At 43.1% G+C, this 23,335-nt stretch overlaps 1 protein-coding gene across 2 annotated transcripts in view; it reads right to left on the bottom strand.

Annotated features, from left to right (window-relative positions):
• RAB3C (RAB3C, member RAS oncogene family) overlaps nucleotides 1-23,335 on the bottom strand; it is a 270,897-nt gene that overhangs the window by 73,409 nt on the left and 174,153 nt on the right. The gene's annotated exons all lie outside the window — the stretch shown is intronic.

Raw genomic sequence — 23,335 nt, 5'->3', positions numbered from 1 at the left:
AAACCCATAAACACAAAGAACAAACTTTCCTTGCCAGAGAGGAAAGAGCTGGGGGAATGAGCAAACTGGGTGAAGGGGAATGGGAAACACAGTTCTCTAGTTAAGAAATGAGTAAGTTGTGGGGATAAAAGCTACAGCGTAGGGAATATGGTCAACAGTATTGTAATAGCATTGTATGGCGACACGTGGTAGCTACAGTTGGGGTGAGCATAGCCTACCAGGGAGATCTTGGTTCTACGTTGTATACCCAAAACTAACGTACCATTATATATCAACTATACGTCAATATCAAAGATATCTATGATCCTTGAATCTTATCATTGTCCAAGGTGGGTGATGGCTACAAATAAGCAACATAACAATTTCAGACACTATAGGAAACTCCCAAAATTCGCATCTCCCTCAAACTAAATTTGAAACTTGAAAATGACAGTTAGTTTGTAGCTGTGAGCTCTCTAGCAGGAGAGACACCACCAGTACTTAGAAAAGTCCTGCTTCCCACCTGGAGTGACCATCCAAATGACATCACTTTGGCCTGACATGCTGCTTTATTTTATTTTTTTTTTATTTTCAATTTTTTTTTTTATTTATGATAGTCACACACACACAGAGAGAGAGAGAGAGAGAGAGAGAGAGGCAGAGACACAGGCAGAGGGAGAAGCAGGCTCCATGTACCGGGAGCCTGACGTGGGATTCGATCCTGCGTCTCCAGGATCGCGCCCTGGGTCAAAGGCAGGCGCCAAACCGCTGCGCCACCCAGGGATCCCGACATGCTGCTTTAAAAAGCATGACCTATCAGAGAAAGCCAAAAGCAGAAATTATCTAATGGATTCATGTTCCTCTTACCCAGAAATATTTGAGATGCAAATCCAAACAATAATCTTCAAAAAGCAAAAGAACAAAAACCAAACTGGCTACTCTGACCATCAGGTACTTATTCCGTTTTCTCACCCTGAAGAGGAAGAGAGAAGATGACATCACTACTAGGCTATTCTGGTTAGATGGAAGATGCTACTATTCAAATCTTGCAAAGTCATCAATGCATCTCCCATTCCTCCTCTCTTCATTCCTTCATGACTCTTCACATCCCCCCCTTACCTGCCATGGATACTGGCATGGGATGGGGTAGTTGATTTCTACCCCTGAGTCCATTGAGATGAAAGCCTTGGTTTATTTGAGTGGTGAAGGGCCCAAGGTCCCAGTATCCATTGTGGCCATACTCTTCTGTTTGAAGAACAAAAGCAATGAGTTTCTTCCAATGATTCTAATAGTGGTTGTTGACTAGAGGTGACTTAGTCCACTAAGTGATAGGTGGCATTGTCTGGAGGCATTTTCGATTGTCATGGCCTCGGGAAGGAGGTGCCACCAGCATCTAGTGCATAGGGACCGGAGATGCTACTAAATAATCTTTGATGTATATACCATCAGCCCTCCTTCCCCAAAAAAGAATTACCTCGCTCAAACTGTCAACAGTACCTTGGCTGAGGAGCCCTGGTTTAACATACCAAGGGATTTATTTTCTTAAATAATCATTTATCCAAAGAGCTTATATTTTACCTTGGTATAAAGTCAGACTAGTAGAGTCTCATTAGTTCAAATGAGCTTAAAATAGCTACTTGGATTGCTCTGAAGAAGCACAGGGCAACAAACACCTGAACACTCACAGCTATTGCTTTATTGACAAAGTGTGTGTGTGTGGGGGAACACAACCATATCCAAAATGCCAGAGAGAATAGACCCTTTTTTTTTTTTAAGTAGGAGAATTCTTTTTGAGGGAGTGGCATTTTTCAGATTCATTAACAGCATGCTAGCCATTTTCCTGGCGTTGAGGGGTGGGGGGCGCACAAGGTCTGGGACTAAGTGGAAGAGATTCAAACTTTCCAACCTCCTTCCTGTGGTTTACCAGAGGTTTCAATATCCTTTCATCACTAACTGTATCCCCGATGACCAGCTTTTTACTTGTTCTCTTTGTCCTCCCCACAACCTAAAACGGAGGGATTGGCTGCTTGAATTCTTCCTCCGGGTCATCACAACAGTTAGGATTTACAGAGCATTTACCATGTGTTAGGAGCTCATAAAAGGATTTTTTTTTTCATGTTTGGTCTCATTAACTACTCATAACAGTGCCATGACGTGGGGCTCATGTTATCCCCATTTCACAGTTGGGTAAAATGAGGCAGAGGGATCATCTTGCCTAAAAATCCACAGCTAGACAGTCGAAGTGTAGGAGTGCAAACTCAGGGGACTCAGCTCGGGAGTCAGCACCTTTCATGTCTACGCTGGTGTTTAGAAGATTAGATATTCCCTGTCTCTCTCCTGATACATTTTCCCTCCTTCCCTTACAATAATTCTGCTGGATAAGAATCCATTTACAGTCAGGTTTTTTAAAGTGACAGAAAAAACAAGGAAGCCCAATAACCCTTTAAATGGAAATTCAAAGACCTATATTGAAAAGAACTAGGACCCTGGTCATAGATGAACCTCATATTTATAGACACATTCCCCTTGTCCCCCCTACCTCCTCCACCCCCCAGCCACCATCCTTTCCACACTCTGTGGTGGTGGTGGGAGGTATCATTGTTCAGGGTGGTGGACTTTGTGCTGTTCCCCATCTGCCATCCTTGCCTTTCCTTACCTGGGCTGAGGAATTCCTAGACATAACCTGCCTAGGAATATTTCTTGCTACCCCTCTGCTCTTAAGTTCTTCCCACTTTCTTAAACAAGCCCAACTTTGCATCGGGGCGCCTCTTTGTAGGTTCTGTACCTAGAACACCATTTCTATTTCTCCGCATACTCCAAGTAGGCCTGCCTTTCAACTCCCAGATCAAGCTCCAACTTCAAGTGATACTTTTTTTTTCTTGGTTCTTCTAAAACTTGCTAGCTCTAGTGTTCATTTGGCTCTTAATTCTATGGAATGTTATTTTGTAGTGTTATAAAAGCATTATACAGGATACAGGAGTATTTTTCTGGGTTATGGAATTGCATTCTAGAAAATATAAGGAGTGTTTTCAACTTCCTTCCCTTCTCCCAAGGATTTAACAGTAACTAGTAAGTCCTTAGTGAATGATTGAGTAGATGACAAAATAAATGAGTGCCATGTGGTGAAAACTGACCATTCTAGTACTGAAACTGAATCTAGATATCTGGACAAATGGAAACCTAGTTAAGTTGAAAAATACCTTTATCCATCCCCAATTCTGACTTTCCACCCACTACTGCAACCTCTAGGATAGGCAAAAATAACAGGGAACATCCCATGGAGGCAGTGGATGTTGTGATGAAAAAACAGGGAAATAACCAAATAAAAACATTATCTTTGGGCCTTTGTTAGCATCAAAATATGATACAAATATTTTAATTTCAACTTTTTTGCTAAAGAAGTCACAGTTTATCTATTGTAGGTGTTCCTTTTAGCAAAAGAGAATTAACGTTATTTTGGGTATTTGTGTACGAATTCAGGATCTGACTAAATAGTGCTGACACTTTACCGGTATGTGCAGCAAACATGCACATACACACACCACTGTGTACAACAATTTTTTTTCTCCTGTGGCATTTGGGCCAAACCAGCTTTAAATTAACATTCTTTCCTAAATTACTCTATTTTGCACATAAAGTGCTAAAGATGGGATGGCAATGTGGCTAAGCAACACACAAATCTTTTTGGCGGGGGGTAAGAAAGCACCTGTGAAGCCACGTGATTATATGTGCAGCCTGGGGTCTTGCTCACTTGCCTTCCCCAGTTGGGAGTTTGGCTGGGGAGGAAGAAATCTGGATGGAACGTGAGCAATTCCTGGGGGTTCCAGAAGATCGGAAGCCTGGGGGGAGGTAAGAGGGCAACAAAGCACACAAGAAAAGAAAAATTCTAATTGAAAAGCCTGATTAAAATCGACGTGGCTCTTGGCACTTGAGGGCAGAGGAAGACAAGAAAAACGGCCGGTCAATTTCTTTTTGCCAGCCATCCTGGAAACAGAAGGAATAAAACCATTGGTCATATGAAGACACGTCACCAGTCATTTCTGTCAAAGGAATCCATGGAAAGGTAACTGGATTTAGAAAAAGAACAATTAGCTAAAGACCCCCACAGTTTATAAGATTTTCGTATTTTTTGGAAACCCAGAGAACAAGCTGGATTCCTTTAAAGCTCATTGTTCTGGACACCTTTATTTTTCTGGCCCCCTAAGCTATCTTTTACCGGGACTTGATGCTTTTCAGCCTGACTGTACAATAAATCACCCCACCTGAGACTACACCGCAGACATGATACTAGCAAAATTGCAGATCATTTGCAGAAGGCAAACCGCTCCTGCAAAAACACGTGGGCAGATGACATAATTAGAATCTGCTCTTAATTTTATAGATATAGAGCTGGTTTTTTAAGAAAATTAAATTACTCCTGAGAGAGATGGCAACGGTTTACCTGGTGAGTCTTATACACACCTGAGTGGCCGCATACTCATTCGGATACCAAAAGCCACGTTTGCCTTTTGACAGTCTTGGATATAAAGATGAAAAGTCATTTATGATCTCATCAGAAAACCCCAGAACTTAAACCCTTTGCCTAAACGCAGTGATCTGGTTCTGCTTCATTAACCACTTTCCCCCCAAATGGAGCTTGCCTGCCTAAGGCTTCCGGCACATTATACAGAGGCCGGAGAAGACAAAGGCGCTACCTAGTAACCAGCACCCTCTAGCCCGAGAGTTAATACTGGAAGACCGTGTATTACAGAGTTGACACTTCAGTGTTGTAACAACACTTTATTGTGACAGCCCTTTATTACAGTGACAGAAAAATCTATTTGATTTTTTTTCTGGGCGAGCTCAATTATACATTATCATGATCCTCTTAAAACCAGATCTTGGTCACAGAGAAACCCTCTTAATAATGAGAACCACATGTCAGGCAGCAGACTGCTACTGATTGCTTCTGAACCAGTTTTCCTCTTCCTGAGTGGGGGCCACCAGCTAGAGACACCATTTCCCAGCCTCCTCATCGCATGACTAAACATCTGCGAGGGTTTATCTTCTGTGGCAACTTGACTGGGCCAAAAAAAGCCCAGATAGTTACATATTATTTCTGGGTATTTCCTTATTTTTTTTAAAAGATTTGTTTACTCACGAGAGAGACAGAGAGAGGGCCAGAGACATAGGCAGAGGAAGAAGCGGGCTCCATGCAGGGAGCCCGATGTGGGACTCGATCCCAGGACCCTGGGATCACACCCTGAGCTGAGGGCAGATGCTCAACCATGGAGCCACCCAGGCGTCCCTATTTCTTGGTATTTCCAAAAGAGATTCACATTTGAATTGGTGCACCGTGTAAAGCAGGTGGTCCTCCCCAGTGTGGGTGGGCCTCATTAAGTATGCTGAGGCCCTTCAAAGGACCAAAGGATGGAGGAAGGTTGAGTTTTTTGTCTCCCTTGGAGGATGGCTAGGAACGTGGACTTTCTCCTACCCCTGGCATACCTGGTTCTCAGGTCTGCACACTGGAGTGAAATCCTACACCAATCCATTCTACAGCTTTCAGACTTTCCAGCTCTACCACTGGCTCTCCTGGGTCTTGCACTTACAGAGAGCACACTGTGGGACTTCATCTCCACAATCATGTGAGCAGATTCCTTGTAATAAATCTCTACGCTTACCTACATCATATATGTATCCTATTGGTTGTCTTTCTCTGGAGAACACTACTACGATGACTAAGCTCTGGTCACTGAAAGGGAGGGTAAGGGCAGCTTTTGCCTTGCTCCCTGGAAGCCAAGTACTTGCACTGGACCATCTCATATACTCCAGTTTGTGGTAATGTGGCTCAGGCTGTGACCTAGCTTCCACCATGAAGAGGAGGTTAATGCCCTAGGGAAGACCTTGGGGAGCATGGCCATCCTGGTAGCTCAGTCCAGTCAGGTTATTAAATGGGACAGAAAACAGGGTCTTATATAATTCAGCCTTGGATTTTAGGGGCTTTTTGTTATAGCAGCTTAGCCTTAGCTAACAGCCATTTTTTGTTTAAACTTGTATAAATGATGTGTTTAAAAAAAACACACAAAAAATAAAACCACCAACTGCAGTATCCCATCTCCTAGAAAAGACTAATAAGCCCCTTGTGCAGATTCTGAGCCCAATGCAGAAAGCTGGAAAATACTTTTCAAGTCCTATTTTTCAGCAGTTGATGGAATCAAGTCATAAATTTTAAAAGTTGAAATTTCTAAAAGGTACCAGTCCAGTTACAATCTTTCCTACATCAGTAGCCGTGGCCATTAGGTGTGAACTAACATTTCTTCCTGTAAACTTAGCACGTGAGGTTTCCACATGATTTCCTTGTCCTTTGTGAGTGAACATACAAAACTATTGCACTAAACATGCATCGTCCCTTATGTACAAACACTAAGGAAACCCAGCAGAGTGCTTTAGGTCAGCCCTTTGAAACTGGAATTAATGTGTGCCAGTCCATTAGTAAGGAATATGGGTTGTGTTACAAATGATAAAAGAAAAAAAACTGTTATTCTAAATGTATTTTCTAGATTTACTGAAGATGACAATTAAAAATTGTAAACATTTCAAGTTTACATGCTACCTGATGGTTTGATATTCAGTCGACCCCTGAACCTCAAGTTCAAACTGCATAGGTTGGCTTATACAGGTGGTTTTTTTTTTTTTTTTTTTTACATGCTATAAATGTATTTTTGTTCCTTATGATTTTCTTACTAACATTTTCTCTTCTTTAGCTTACTTTACTCTAAGAATACAGTACATTCCACAACATGCAAAATGTGTTAATTGACTATGTTTCTGGTAAGGTTTCCAGTCAAAAGTAGGCTACTAGTAAATTTTGGATGAGTCAAAAGTTAAATGTGGATTTTCTACCCTGTGGTAGGCTAGTGCCCTTAACCCTAGCATTATTCAAAGGTCAGCTGTCCATGTACCTTGTGGAATATTCATCACAAACTAATTAGCAAGTTAATCATCAAAAAAAAAAAAAAAGTTCATCATCTCCTACAGTCTCTATTTGCATTTTCTTTTTTTTCTTTTTTTTAGTGAGCATTCAGGACCTTCGCTTATAGGAAATTTCAAATATACAATATTGTTAACTATAGTCACATTTTTGTACAGGCATATCTCATTTTTCTGTGTTTTGATTTATTGTGCTTCACAGATACTGCATTTTCACACAGATTGAAGGTTTGTGGCAACAGTTTATTGACCAATTGCACCAACAGCATTTGCTCATTTCAAGTCTGTGTCATGTGTTGGGGATTCTCAGAATGTTTCAAGCTTTATCATGATTACATTTTTTTATAGTGACGTGTGATCAGTGATCTTTGATGTTATTATTGTAATTGTTTTGAGGCATCAGGAATCACACCCATGTAAGACAGCTAATTTAATGGATAAATGATGTGCATGTTCTGAATGCTCCACAGACTAGAGGTTCCCCTGTCTCTCTTCTTCTCCTCAGGGCTTCCTATTCCCTAAGATACAATATTAAAATCAGACCAATTAATAACCCTACAATGGCCCATGAGTATTCAAGTGAAAGGAAGAGTCACATGTCTTTCACTTCAGGGCCTAAGTTAGAAATGATTAAACTTAGTAAGGAAGCCATGTCAAAAGCCAAAAGAAGCCTAGCATTATGTCAAACAGCCAAGTTTTGAATGCAAAGGAAGAGTTCTTGAAGGCAAGAAAAATGCTACTCCAGTCAACATTCGGATGATAAGAAAGTATAACAGCCTCAATGCGGATATGAAGAAAGTTTTAGTGGTTTGGGTAGACATTCTCTTAAGCCAAAGCTGACTCCAGAGCAAGGCTGTACCGCAATTTAATTCTATGAAGGCTGAGGTGAGGAAACTGCAGAAGGAAAGTGGGTTCTTGAGGTGGAAGGAAGAAGGTTGTCTCCCTAATAATAGTACAAGGTGAAGCAGCAATTGCCAATGGAGAAGTTGTGACAGGTAGCCCAGAAGATACAGCTATGGTAATTCATGAAGATAGCTACATGTTTTAAACAGATTTTCAAGGTGGACAACATAGCCTTATTAAGGAAGGTGCCATCTAGGACCTTCACAGCTATAAAGCAATCAATGCCTGGTTTCAAAGGACAGGGTGACTCTCTTGTTAGGGGTTCATGCAGCTGGTGACTCAAAGTTGAAGCCATTGCTCATTTACCATGCTGAAAATCCTAAAGCCCTTAAGAATCATGCTACATCGATTCCATCTGTGCTCTACAAATGGAACAAAGCTTGGATGACAGCATGTCTATTTACAAAATGGTTTACTGAATATTTTAAGCCCAGTGTTGAGGTTCTACTCAGAACGAAAGCTCGCTTTCAAAATATTACTGCTCATTGACAATGCACCTGGTCACCCAAGAGCTCTGATGGAGATGTACAAGATTAATGTTCTTATGGCTAACACAACATCCATTCTGTAGCTCATGGATCAAGGAGTAATTATGATTTTTCAAGTTCTTCTTATTTAAGAAATACATCTAATAAGGCTATAGTTGCCACAGGTAGTGGTTCCTCTGATGAATCTGGGCAAAGGGAATTGAAAACCTCTAGAAAGGATTCACCATTCTAGATTTCACTAAATATATTCATGATACATAGGAAGTAGTCACAATATTAAAAGGAGTTTGAAAGTTGATTCCGAACACTCATGGAAGATGCTGAGGTATTCAGGATGTCAGTGAAGGAAGTCACTATAGATGTGCTGCAAAGAGGAAGAGAATTAGAAGTAGAACCTGAACATGTGAGTGAATTGTTGCAATCTCATGAGAAAACTTGAGTGGATTTTATGGCTGAGCATAAAAAAGTGGTTTCTCGAGATGAAATCTACTCCTGGTGAAGATGTTGTGAAGAATGTTGAAGTGACAACAAAGGATTTAGAACATTACATCAATTCAGTTGATAAAGTAGTGACAGGGTTTGAGAGGATTGACCCCAATCCTTGGAACTCTAATTGAGACCCCTGGTCCTACCAAAGCTTATTTTAAGCACATGCTTGTGAATGTGACTTTCTTTGAAAACAACAACACAAACCTCTATCGTCCAAGGGAGAGAGAAACCCCTGCAGCATAAGATTGTGGAGAAGACAGACACACAACACAGCCCAATTCCTAATGGGATTACAGACATAGCCCTCTGCCAGACGCTTTTGCAGCCCTGTTGATAAACCCTTGTCTGTCCGGACCCTCAGGAATGTACCCAGGGCAAATGCATTTATGCTGCTAAATATACTGACAGTGATAAAAATGACAATTACTCCAAGTGGAATGGCAGGAACTCTGAATTCATGTGGTAAAGCTGTATTTCCACTAGGAATGACTGGACAGAGGCTGCAAAATTATTTTGTATTCGGTTACACAAGAGGATAAAGGGATTTATCACAGCTCTCTCAGAACTCAACTAGAACCTAAGAATTTGGTCTCCCACCTTTTCTATTTTTTCCATTCCCTAAAACTTACTAAAGAATTCCATTCAGGAAAAAAAAATATGGAAAGTCCCCCCTCCTCCAAAATGTGATTTCCCTGTCCTTACGCCTCCGTGTGTGGCAGCTGAAACAGAGCACAAAGCTGCACCCTGATGCATTCTCCACAGGAAGCATTCAAGTGCAGCTTTTCCATTAGACAAAGACACGGCAGGGATTTACTTAAACATTAAAAAACACCCATCTTCAGGGGTAGAGAAAATAAGCATTTCCTAGTGGGAGGGAAGTACTAGCCTATAGAATTAATAGCTTAAAACCTCCTATTATATTTTCCTGCTCAATAAAGAACAAAATTGCTAATGACACCACTAACCTACTGTGAGCTTTTCTCTCCTGTCTGCACAAAGCACTCCAAAAAAAGATCTGGCTTCTGTCAGCAATTCACAAAGTCCAAATACTAAATGTAAGGTTAAAAACAGAGGGCGTCTAGGTCAGAACATTGGGCCGCTGTCCACAAGCACCACCATGTGTCCTGTGTATCTGCTCATATTGACTGAAGGCCTCCAATGAGGATTTGCTCAGAGGTCCTAACAATATGTTATTACACAGCAACCTAAGATGTTAAAAGAGAATTCAAACTTCCATACACTATTCACTAAGAGTCAGAACCAATTTACCTAAATTTATGGACATGGAACAGGCATTACCTAAACCGGACACTTTCAAATTCAATTGAATACATTATTCCATGATTAATCACTTCACACATACTAGACAGTTCGCTGTTTTCATAGATAGTTGATGAATTCCTTGACGAAGGGGGGCCAAAGGGCTCGAGTAAATGCCCTTTCCTGTGCCCTTTTGTTCAGGTGTTACCATCGCAAAGTTAGACAGCAGTATCTCTGATCATGTGGACTTTTATTAAAGCTATTTTCAAAGTTATCTCCTATTGTTTGCTAGGGATTGTGTCCTGAGTTGATGAAAAGTCAGGATTAATTTGGATCTCAGCATTCCATGAGGGTTTGTACTGGGCCCTAATAACTGATACTGAATGAATTAGAAGGCACTGTCTGTAATATTCAAAGGAGAAGGAAATGTGTGCCTCCCTAACAGGGGGCTAGGGGTAAAGGGCAGCCTACTGTAAACCAAACCCAAGTCCTCATCCCTCAAGGACAGACCCTTATTTGTTTTGGTTATTGAGCAACTTCGACAAATAAAGGACATTCTTTTTAAAGAGTAGTTCACATCGATTGTATTTACATGGACTATACCAGGGCCAAAACATATTGAAGGGGCTAGTAGAGTCAGAAAGACCTAGCTTTGAATATTGGCTCTAGTATGTACTAGCTGGGGGACCTTAAACCTTTGTTTCCACTTTTGCAAACATGGGATCAGTAATCCTATGGTTTCTTTCCTCCTATTAAAAAAAGCTTTAAGCCTATAGACAATTAAAAGTTGACGAGCATTACCTGGTATCCATCAATAAATGAATGCTTCAAGAAACATGGTGTGTGTAGACATATATACGTGATAGGTTTTTTAAAATCTGATATATACATATAAATGTATATGTGTATATATACATATCTATAGCATATGTGTACACACATTGTATACATGTATACAATGAAATATTACTCAGCCATAAAAAAGAATGAAATCTTGCCATTTGCAACAATCTGGATAGATGAAGGCACACAAAGCTAAGTGAAGTCAGTCAGAGACCAGTGATTTCACTCAAACGTGGGATTTAAGAAACAAAGGAACAAGGGAAAAAGGAGACAAACCAAGAATCAGACTCTCAGTTATAGGGGACTGATGGTTACCAGAGGGGAGGTGGGTGGGGATGGGTGAAATAGGTGACAGGTGTAAAGAGTACACTCACCATGATGAGCACTGAGTAATGTATAGAATTGTTGAATCACTGTATTCTACATCTGAAACTGTACGCTATGTACATGAGAATTAAAAAAACTAAAAAGTTGTCACACTTCTAGTTTTCACCCAAGTTCATCAATTGTTGACACTTTGCCAGATTTGCTGTATCTATTTAACATTTTGTGGTTGTTGAGCTATTTGAAAATAAAGTTGCAGACTTGGTGACATTTAAAGACTTCAAAGATGTCTAAGACTAGAGGACAGTCTCTTACATAAGCACAGTCCCACTAAAACAACAAAGAAATTGAACTAAAACTATCAAATTTGCCTAGTATGCAGACCATTTCAAACCTTCCATATGGGCCCAGTGGTATCTGTGTACCTGATTTTTTTTCACCTTTATCTAGGATCCCAAAGGATCACAGCATAAAATTAGCAGTCATCTTTATGATCTGTTCTAGTTTAGACCACTTTCCTTAATGTTTTTGTTTTCTCATACCTTTGACATTTTTTTAGGGGTCCAGGCCATTTGTGGCCAGTTGTAGAATGTCTCTACATCTGGCTTTGTCTGCTTGATTCATGACTAGATTCACTTTAAACATTTCATGATGAAAAAAAAAAACATTTCATGATGATACCATGTATAGGACGTTGACTACCATGCACCACAATCTCCTGCAAGGCATAGAAGGTCACTTTGTTTCGTTACCTGTGATATTAGCTTTGTTCACTTGGTTGATGTACAGTCAGCTAGATCTTTCTATCGTGAAGCTATCTTCCACCCCTGTGTAGTTACTAACCTGTGGCACGATGCTTTGAGACCGTGTGAATCTTCTACCCTCTAAATCTTTCACCCACTGTTTTTTTTTTTTTTAAGATTTTATGTATTTGTTTATGAGAGACACAGAGAGAAAGAGAGGCAGAGACACAGGCAGAGGGAGAAGCAGGCTCCATGCAGGGAGCCCGATGCGGGACTTGATCCTGGGACTCCAGGATCACACCCTGGGCTGAAGGTAGGTGCTAAATCGCTGAGCCACCCACAGATCCCCACAACCCACTGTGTTTAAGCACCCACAGATGATCCTTGATTGAATCAGTGACTACCTCCATGGTCAAATAATTGAGTTTCTAATTCTGTTTTTCCTTTCCCTTTATTAACATTCTTCCAAAAAGACGGTACTCCCTTTTGAGTATCATCATGAACTATTACTTTTAAAATTTAGTGTGTCATCCAACAAGCCAGGGTGGGTAGGTTGGGTGTAGCTTCCCATCACTCCAATTCTAAGGAAACCCAGATGACATAAATAGCAGAGCTTGAGAGTTCCTTTGTGTCCCCAGTCTGGGAAATCCTCCAGAGTAGGGCACACACACTGCAAGCCTTTCCTGCGTGTGGTCGGGCTTACACAAGTGCTTGTTAAAAATGCAGATTCCTGGGCTCTCAGGGGACCACTAAAGAGAAATAATCTCAAAGAAGTTATTGAAAATGTTTATTACATATGCCAAAGTACAAGAACCACCGGTATTAGGGATGCAAACCTAGGCTTTTCAACCTGCACATCTGGATTTTAATTTTGGCTCAGCAGTTTTCCAAATAAATTTAAAATTACTGAACTTTTCAGGGCCTCCCTTCCCTTATCTGAGAACAGCTCTTTCCTGTGGATATCATAAAAATTAAAGCATTATTTAATCCTTTGTCCGGAATATGTTAACACTCAAATGGTCATTTTAATCAGTAAAGCGGTGATTCTTCTATGAAAAACCTGAATTGAATGGTTAATAGTTACATTGTATCTTTACTAAATACCCAATGCCAGTTAGACAACACAACGATTTTTGAAAGCATAACCAATTAAACAAATTGGACTCCAAGAAGTTGGTTTACTGGTAGAGAAGCCATTAGCAATGGATTATTCTGCTTTTTTCAGTCTCATACAATCTTAGCAGCTAGAAAAACCATGGAGTAGGTTATCTATGCTTCCCAGAAGCTTCTGTGTTTATTTTGCCTGCTTCTCTTTCTTTGCAATTGTCAATTTTGTTGGGGGAGGGGGTAAGAAAACAGGAGAGATTATTGAAATAGAACAGTTTTATACATTTCTGAGGGAGATTCTTGTAATATATTGTGTATGAGGGTATGAAAAGCACTGATTTTCCCTGCATTTGATGGCATGGAACAAGCTTCAGTGATACGCTGGAACAACAGAAGGTCATACATTTTAAAATACACCCTGCTGAGAAACTTGCAGCTGATTTATGACCTTTCAAACCTACGACTTTGCATTCTGCATGCACAATACTGAGAATTCATGCTTTCTGGAAAAGCGAAAAAGAAAAGACCATTTTTTTCTCCCTTCTAAGAATTATTTCAAATTCTCTCTTGAGGTGATCTCCGAGATGAAATAAGAACACAGACAATAAAAGGACAATAAAATGTAAAATCAGGACCACAGTCATTAAATATCATGAGGATACAATGAGAAAAATACAAATCCAGTCACCAGTGAATGATTTCTCCAGCTGAATGACCATTAGAAACACATGGGATTTTTTTTTTTTTCCAATTTTAGGTTTTTGGGTCTCATCCCGGAAATACTGGTTCAGCCTATTCAGAGGTTGGATTTTTAATAGCTCCCCACACTGGAGAATAATTTATGTCAGCTACGGTGTTCAGTGTGTGTGTGCATGAGAGAGAGAGAGAGAGAGAGATACCCTCAAAATAATGATTACTAGTTTTTATTCAGCCTGAAGGAGCGCTCATTACCCCACAACTTTGTATTTTTATTTTCCTACTCAATAAAAACCTCTTTAACAGCTGAAATCATTTATATGTCCCCACTAAATTCAAATGACAATTAAATACAAAATTTGTTACACAGATGTCTGCCAAGGGTACATTTTAGGCATTTAAAAAATAATTTAAAAACCAGATTTAAAAACATCCACTGCTGAAAAATGATCCTTTCATCAGAAGAGAATTTCTTTTTCCCCAAAAATTAAAGACAGAGATACCAAGAGAGAGAAAGAGACAGAAGAGACCTACAGATCTGAGGCACATGGATGGTGAGGCAAGAGACCAAGACTGGAGGGGCCGTGTGCTGCTGGTAGGGGTCTGCGCATGCGGTTGGGAAGGATGTATGAATGGGCACAGACACATCTACATGCCCTCAGATGGAGCAAACCGTGACAAAGAGGAAGTCTATCATTTTTTTTTTAAATAGCAATTCTCACCGCAGGCAACCCAAGAGAACCAAAACTTTCCTACAACTTTTTTTGCAAAGACATCCTGTTTGGTATTGACCATGCAGGACTCCGATCCAGACAGTTCTCAATCGTGAATGCTCATTTTTCTTGGATACTATTATCTAGTAAATCCCTCAGTGTCCAGGAAGGCGCTTGATGTGTCATGTGTCCTTCTCTGCACACGGATCCAAGTGTGTTTCTCTCTGAGCTGCGGTTCTGCCACAGTGGTGGGACAGGTCCCCCTCAGGTGCAAGCAACAGGGGCCGTGCCTATGTACAGACCTTGAAGAAAACCGCTTTCTCTTATTGCCATGTGCCAGCCAATAGGACCCACAAAACCCTGTCAGTGATCCAGCCCTCTTCCCCTCCAACCGTGCTTGCCCCAATTCTCCACCCTCACTGGTGCATTTTCAAAGCACATAAGCACAGATATGCTTTGAAGCTTCCAATAAGCCCTTTCTTGTTAGGCTTCAATCCCAGTCCACTCTCCACGGAGGCTCATCTGGGGAGTTTCCACAGCTGGCCCTCGACACAGGTGAATTCACTTACGCATTTTCAGGCTCAGAATGTTAACTTCAGTCTGTCTTAATTGGATCACAAAAGGATAGAACTTATTCGTATTTATATTTAACAGTGAAACAATGAACTACAAGGGATTTGATTAAGTGGCAATTTTAGTCCAACTATTTTGCAGAATTTCAAACACATCTTTAAAAACAAACAAAAAATTGAAGTTTTCCATTTTAAACTCAACCAACACTAAAATTCAAAAAATAAAACTTATTTGATGTGTAATAGCTACCAAAATTATTTGGTAATAATACTTACTGATAATAATACCTTATTGGTTTGTACCAGCATTCCGGTGTGTGTAAAGTTCAGTAAAAGACATTATAGCGTGTGCCTGTGGCTTTTATTCTTTTCATTTCACCATCTATTCATGACTGCATATAACAGAGAGGGCATCAATCCACGGTTTGCTCTGGGGCCAGATCCACTAGGTACAGGTCTTCTTTCCCCCCATTTCTTCTCTCACCAAAAATCAAGCTTCCAGTCAGCTTGGCCTCTAGGTCTGATTTCCCTGTCCTTTGACTTCCTGCTGCTCTGTTTACATTGTTCCCATTCACCCTTTTCTGGAATTTCTTGTTTTCTCTGCCAGGTACTCCATTTTGACCAGCACTGAGGAATTCAGGCTGCCCTTTGACCTCTGCTTGGAGCACCTGTCCCCCACACCAGGAACAGTCTTTGCCCCTTATGGTTATGGGGCTGTTGTCAGGTACTTGGAAATGGGTCTTTCTCACTTTTTCCTTAGCTCTGGTAGCAAAGTGAATGAACATCAAGAGAAAGTGGGTTATATTAAGCTGGAAGTTTTTGTTTTGTTTTTGTTTTTTTAGGATTTCCTCATAGAGTATTATTTCCTTTAAAAATGTACAACACCACCTTCTACTTTTTTTTGATAGTGCTTGCTATTTATAAAGCTCTTCCATTGACATGGTTCCATTTGATATTTACAATCTCCTTACCAGCCATTGTGATTACCATCCAACATACTCTCCATTTCAGAGGTGGGCTTACCTAAAATTAGTCAAAGCCCTGTGGAAGAAAATTTTCCCCACACCCAACTGCTTCTAAGTATCACTGCAAATCTGATTTTCTATTATAGCAAGGTAGTTTTTCTTAGCCAAAGGCCAGCCCTGAGTCAATATTCACTTCATTCTGATTAGGTGGAAAAAAGATACAGTGGAACTCACAGGACAGACCAGAGACATGGGGTGGCCGTGATGGAGGACTAAGGAGTAGCTTTCAAAACATTAGTTTCCTGAGTCCCTGAATGAAACGGGAGTCAGGCTGATATGAAAAAAGAAAATTGTTTCTCGGACATTTTGAATTTTGAGTGGTCTGTGTGATAGGAAGGCCAAGGTAGCTAAGAGTTTGTATTAATAGATCTAGACTTTAGAAAAAGTTTAAAAGGAAAGACCTATTTGGCTAAATATCAGAATCACTTGGGGAGAGTTCTTTTTTTTTTTTTCCTAAGATTTTATTTTTTTTATTCATGAGACACACACAGAGAGGCAGAGACACAGGCAGAGGGAGAAGCAGGCTCCTCGAGGGGAGCCAGATTCAGGACTCGATCCTGGGACCCCAGGATCACACCCTGGGCTGAAAGCAGACACTCAACCACCGAGCCACCCAAGGATCCCCACTTGAGGAAGTTTTAAAAACCCATGATGTCCAGGCTTCATCACAGACCAACTAAAGCAGTCTCTACAAAGGAAAACCAGGCCTTTGCATCTTTTTAAACCTCCCCTGGTTAGTTCAATATTGAGAAACAATACTCCAGTGTGCCTGGCTAGTATTTCAATCTGTTTTCAACTACTGGAAAGTTCAGGCATCAAAACACTCTGAGATTTAACAGTTGACTTAGGTATGGTTCCAGTTTTCCCAAGAAAATCCTCTTATTCTGTCCCTGTATTATGGGCTTCTCTGCCTCAGAAGATCCAAGTTCAAATCCTGCTTCCCAAGGGCTCCTGGGTGGCTCAGCTGGTTAAGGGTCTGCCTTTGGCTGAGGTCATGATCCCAGGGTCCTGGGATCGAGCCCTGCATTGGGCTCCCTGTTGAGCAGGGAGTCTGCTTCTTCCTCTGCTGCTCCCCCTGCTTGTGCTCTGACAGACAAAATCTTAAAAAATAATAATAACCCTGCCTCATCCACTTGTTAGACTGCAGACCTTGGCTGAGGTGCTTCCCTTCCGTGTGTGTGTGTGTGTGTGTGTGTGTGTGTGTGTGTGTGTAGGTGGGCCTTTTTACATGTAAAAATGAGCTTAGCACTAATATAGGTTAATCAACACTGTCATTCAAGTTAGACACCTAACCGAGGAGCAGTACTTTGTAGCGGTTCCATCCAGGGCTGAGAGTACAGCTGAGATAAGGTACATGGTTCACGTGTAGAATGACAGGAGCAAATTTCTGTTCTTCTGCAGATAGGGGTCCTAAGCACATATGGTTGGAGGCTGGCAGCCACCCCTGGGTGGACATACACCCTTTATCTCAACTTCTGCCCTTCACCGTCAGGGTTTTGTATCACGTTTACCTTGGTTAACGGTGTGAGGAGAACGGATGGTAAAGGAGGCAGCTGGTAGGCAGAGCAGAGCCGCAGTGGGAAGGCACAACCCAATCAATGGTGGTTTTCCATCTCCTCCCCCAACCCCAGGGGCCTGGCTTAGCATCTCCATTTCATTTTCCTCCTGCCAATTTTCCCTCTCTTTAGTGCATTGCCTTCTCCCAGGCCTTCAGATACTTCTCTTTTCCCTGGCCTGCACTGGCTCCTGCCTCACCCCACACCCCCCTCCAGGCCTGAGCCCATGTTCCTTAGCAAAGATTCCTCAAGCTAGCCTCTCCTCTTCACCTCCTTACTCTTCCTCTCGCTCGGGTGGCCTCATCTGGTTTTCGAGCTATTTCACAAAACCTTGGCAGGCGTTAAACCATAGAAACCACTTAGGGAGATGGGAATTGGATTCATTTACATGCCATTACCCCAAATCCAAACGTTGCTCGTTTGTGATAACACCAAAATGCAGCCCTCTGCTTAATCTCCCGGCTCAGGTCGACCACCGTGTGATTGTACAGACTGGGGTCATTTAGGAGAACGGGATACAGGAGAAAGCATCCCTCCTTTGCCTACCCCCCACCCCGGGTTCCCAGGAACCTTACTGAGGCCCTGAGGACGCGGAGGTCACCGTCAGGTTCCCTACAGCTCTCCTACACAGCGGCCTGCACACGCAGGACACACACGCGGCCTGCCTGCGCCTGGGTGACAGCCGACAGACCAGCACAACTAGAACCGACTTGCTTTCCCCTCGTTCCCATCAGAAAAGGCCGAAATGGCGTGAACCCGGCGTGTTCTCCCTGGGGCCCTCGTGGGAGCCACGGCGACCTCCCTGGTGGTGCAGGGCGTGGGGCCCAAGCGCTGCCGCCCGCCCAAAGCCAGCTTGGGCCGCTGCAGACGGCGGGGCGACCGGGGACAGCGGCCAGCCCCGGGCAGCGAGCCGCAGGGTGACGTTGGGTGAGAGCAACAGCGCCCTGGGGGCTCGGGGGCTGGGAGAAGGGAGGCCCGAGGCCCCTCCCCGCCGGCCCCCTCCTCCCCCTCCTCGTCCCCTTCCTCGGTGGCCCTAACGTCCCCGCGGGCAGCACCTGCACCTGTGAGGTCAAGGCCCATCCCCATCAACCGAGCCCCCGCCCGACGATGATGACGGCAGAGACGGGTGCTCAGCGCCCTTAGAAAGGGACAAGCAGGGCAGCCCCGGTGGCTTCAGCCCAGGGCGTGACCCTGGAGACTCGGGATCGAGTCCCACGTAGGGCTCCCTGCGTGGAGCCTGCTTCTCCCTCTTCCTGTGTCTCTGCCTCCCTCTCTCTCTTGGTCTTTCATTAATAAATAAATTTAAAAAAAAGAAGAAGAAAGGGACAAGCAGGACGTCCACCCGTAACCTGCCAGCCCAGGCACAGGACCTCGGCAGGCCCCAGAGGTCGCGCCCTCCTCCCGCCGCGCAGCCCCCGACCGACCCGCAGCACCGGCCTCCTACCACGGCAGTTACTGTCCACGGGATCCGAGGGCCATTCCAGTCCCAGCCCAGTGAGGTTGGCAGATGCACCCCTGGAGGCCTCCACGTAGGGCTGCTGCCCCCCCCAGCTGCCGCCCCCACACTTGCTCCCTGGGAGGGTGGGTCTGCTGCCAGGATGGGCGCTTTGTCGAGAGGCCCTGGCTCGCTCGGATTCCACTGCCTCCGCTCCCACGTCACACCTGTCCCCTTGCACAGGCTTTGTTCCCACCATCTCCCGTGGGCAGACAGTAAAGCCTGGGAGATGCTTCCTGGGCGGGAGGATGCGGGGAACTAGCAGTACTGGGTGACCAGGGTGACCAGCAATGGGGTGGGCCCGAGCTCCTCAGGGAGGGGGGAGGGGCAAGGGCCCCTAACAATTGCTTTCCAGGATTTTCTCCGCACACCATCACCTTGCTTTCCAGAATGTGAAAGGACAGACGCGGTCACACACAAGGCCCCTTGTCTCTGACCCAGCATCTCCCCTTCCCCACCACTCTAGGGTCCCTGGGGGATGCAGAAGTAGCTCAAGGCAGAAAGGGCACCCACATTCCTGTCTGTCCTCACCCGCTGGGAACCGTTCTTCCCTAACATAGAGCTCTTTTCTCTCAAGGGCCTCTGCTCACTAGAGGAACCTTTTAGGAACTACTTTTCTGTCCCCTTCCTAGTAGAGGGACATGATCCCAATGATGACACACAGGACTCTGCGTTCAGACCTGTTTGTAATTTGTATCAACTGGAAGATGGTGATTTCTAGCTTTTTAAAAGATTTTATTTGACAGAGAGAGAAAGAAAGAGAGAGAGAGAGAGAGCACGGGCACGAGCAGAAGGACCCATAGAGGGAGAAGCAGGTTCCCTGCTGAGCAAAGCCAGAGGCAGGGCTCCGATCCCAGGACCCCAGGATCATGACCTCAGCCAAAGGCAGATGCTTAACCAACTGAGCCACCCAGGCACCCTGAAGATGGGGATTTCTAGAAGTTTCTAAACAGAGGCAAGCCCAACATCAGGAGCACCACAACTGAGGGTTCTGAAGACACCACTACCATCTCTTTCTTTAGGAGGGACGTTCAGTAGTGGAACGCAAGAGGACCACATGGCTTTAGGCTTTCTCCGGGAGCTCTCAGCAGCGCTGCCCATCTGTGTGCACAGATCCTGGCCCCAGAGCCGGAGGACAGCAAGTAACCCCATGTGTCGCCCAAGATGAGAGGCTCTTCTCTTCCTGTTTCTAAACCTTGCCCTATTGGCCAGCTATGGAACTTGAACGCTCCCCAACACTTCATTTAAAAACCAGCTTATTTTAAGAGTTATATAAAATATTCTCCTAGAAAATACAGATAAACATGAAGAAAAAAAAAAACATTTACTACAATTCTACTCCCAATTTAATCACCATTAACTTACTTATGTACTTTCTGAGGGACTTTTTAGGCACTGTGCCCGAGTCTCAGACCCCTTCTAGTAAAACTGGATTTTAGGATAATCTAAGTTGTTGACTACAAAGACACTGTAACTTCTATTTGTACTGAAGATGCTAAAATTCACACAGAGGGTTAGTTCTTTGCTGGAGTGACTGTAAGGAACTCTAACTTGTAAGGCTCAGAAAAGCCACCAGAGCAAGCCTGGCTGCTGTACAAGGGGAAGTTTGTTTTTACCTCTGAACTCCCAGGGCTCCCCAGAGGGCAGGTATGGGTCCCTCACAGGCTTGTGGAGCCCAGCCCTACTCCCTATGCGTGGGGCAGGAGCAGCTGGCCATAGTGGCCACTCGCTTCATCCCTTGAGGACCTCAAGAGCCTAGAAGGAGTCTAGGCTCAGGAACTTCAAACCTTGTAGTGACACAGTGAACTTTCTGGCCCTTGCTGCTTTCACTCTAGGCTGACCTCCTGCCCCTGGGGTTTCTTCATTCCCTTTCAGCTTGCCCTTAACATCCTCAAATCCCCCAATACTTCTCCACCTCTCTACATGCCAGGCAGATGGAGCACATTTTTTTTATTTTAATTAAGTTTATTTTTTTTAATAAATCAGTTTTTATTGGTGTTCAATTTACCAACATACAGAATAACACCCAGTGCTCATCCCGTCAAGTGTCCCCCTCAGTGCCGGTCACCCATTCACCCCCACGCCCCGCCCTCCTCCCCTTCCACCACTCCTAGTTCATTTCCCAGAGTTAGGAGTCTTTATGTTCTTCCTGATTTTTCCCACACATTTCTTCTCCCTTCCCTTATATTCCCTTTCACTATTATTTATATTCCCCAAATGAATGAGAACATACACTGTTTGTCCTTCTCCGATTGACTTACTTCACTCAGCATAATACCCTCCAGTTCCATCCACGTTGAAGCAAATGGTGGGTATTTGTCGTTTCTAATGGCTGAGGAATATTCCATTGTATACATAAACCACATCTTCTTTATCCATTCATCTTTCGATGGACACCGAGGCTCCTTCCACAGTTTGGCTATTGTGGCCATTGCTGCTAGAAACATCGGGGTGCAGGTGTCCTGGCGTTTCATTGCATCTGAATCTTTGGGGTAAATCCCTAACAGTGCAATTGTTGGGTCCTAGGGGAGGTCTATTTTTAACTCTTTGAGGAACCTCCACACAGTTTTCCAGAGTGGCTGCACCAGTTCACATTCCCACCAACAGTGTAAGAGGGTTCCCTTTTCTCCGCATCCTCTCCAACATTTGTGGTTTCCTGCCTTGTTAATTTTCCCCATTCTCACTGGTGTGAGGTGGCATCTCATTGTGGTTTTGATTTGTATTTCCCTGATGGCAAGTGATGCAGAGCATTTTCTCATGTGCATGTTGGCCATGTCCATGTCTTCCTCTGTGAGATTTCTCTTCATGTCTTTTGCCCATTTCATGATTGGATTGTTTGTTTCTTTGGTGTTGAGTTTAATAAGTTCTTTATAGATCTTGGAAACTAGCCCTTTATCTGATAGGTCATTTGCAAATATCTTCTCCCATTCTGTAGGTTGTCTTTTAGTTTTGTTGACTGTATCCTTTGCTGTGCAAAAGCTTCTTCTCTTGATGAAGTCCCAATAGTTCATTTTTGCTTTTGTTTCTTTTGCCTTTGTGGATGTATCTTGCAAGAAGTTACTGTGGCCAAGTTCAAAAAGGGTGTTGCCTGTGTTCTCCTCTAGGATTTTGATGGAATCTTGTCTCACATTTAGATCTCTCATCCATTTTGAGTTTATCTTTGTATATGGTGAAAGAGAGTGGTCTAGCTTCATTCTTCTGCATGTGGATGTCCAATTTTCCCAGCACCATTTATTGAAGAGACTGTCTTTCTTCCAATGGATAGTCTTTCCTCCTTTATTGAGTATTAGTTGACCATAAAGTTCAGGGTCTACTTCTGGGTTCTCTATTCTGTTCCATTGATCTATGTGTCTGTTTTTGTGCCAGTACCACACTGTCTTGATGACCACAGCTTTGTAGTACAACCTGAAATCTGGCATTGTGATGCCCCCAGCTATGGTTTTCTTTTTTTAAAATTCCCCTGGCTATTCGGGGTCTTTTCTGATTCCACACAAATCTTAAAATAATTTGTTCTAACTCTCTGAAGAAAGTCCATGGTATTTTGATAGGGATTGCATTAAACGTGTAAATTGCCCTGGGTAACATTGACATTTTCACAATATTAATTCTGCCAATCCATGAGCATGGAATATTTTTCCATCTCTTTGTGTCTTCCTCAATTTCTTTCAGAAGTGTTCTGTAGTTTTTAGGGTATAGATCCTTTACCTCTTTGGTTAGGTTTATTCCGAGGTATCTTATGCTTTTGGGTGCAATTGTAAATGGGATTGACTCCTTAATTTCTCTTTCTTCAGTCTCATTGTTAGTGTATAGAAATGCCATTGATTTCTGGGCATTGATTTTGTATCCTGCCACGCTACCAAATTGCTGTATGAGTTCTAGCAATCTTAGGGTGGAGGCTTTTGGGTTTTCTATGTAGAGTATCATGTCATCGGCGAAGAGGGAGAGTTTGACTTCTTCTTTGCCAATTTGAATGGATGGAGCACACTTTCAGTAGGGAGGATCTTTTGGTGGGGAGGAAGGAGAGGGAAACAAAACATAATCCTAACTGTGCCTACTTCTCACACCCATGGAGATGGTTAATATTTTGACAAAAGGACTCTTGTCCTTCCCTTCCTGGGTGAGATCTGTTCCCTGTCACTCCCCTTACCCCCACCCTCTTTGCTGCCAAGCCAG

The sequence above is a fragment of the Vulpes vulpes genome, chromosome 2 (genome assembly GCF_048418805.1).
Source record: "Vulpes vulpes isolate BD-2025 chromosome 2, VulVul3, whole genome shotgun sequence".
In the NCBI taxonomy this organism is placed as follows: Eukaryota; Metazoa; Chordata; class Mammalia; order Carnivora; family Canidae; genus Vulpes; species Vulpes vulpes.
The sequence above is the reverse complement of the archived record's forward strand: the minus strand, read 5'-3'. Positions and strand labels throughout refer to the sequence as shown.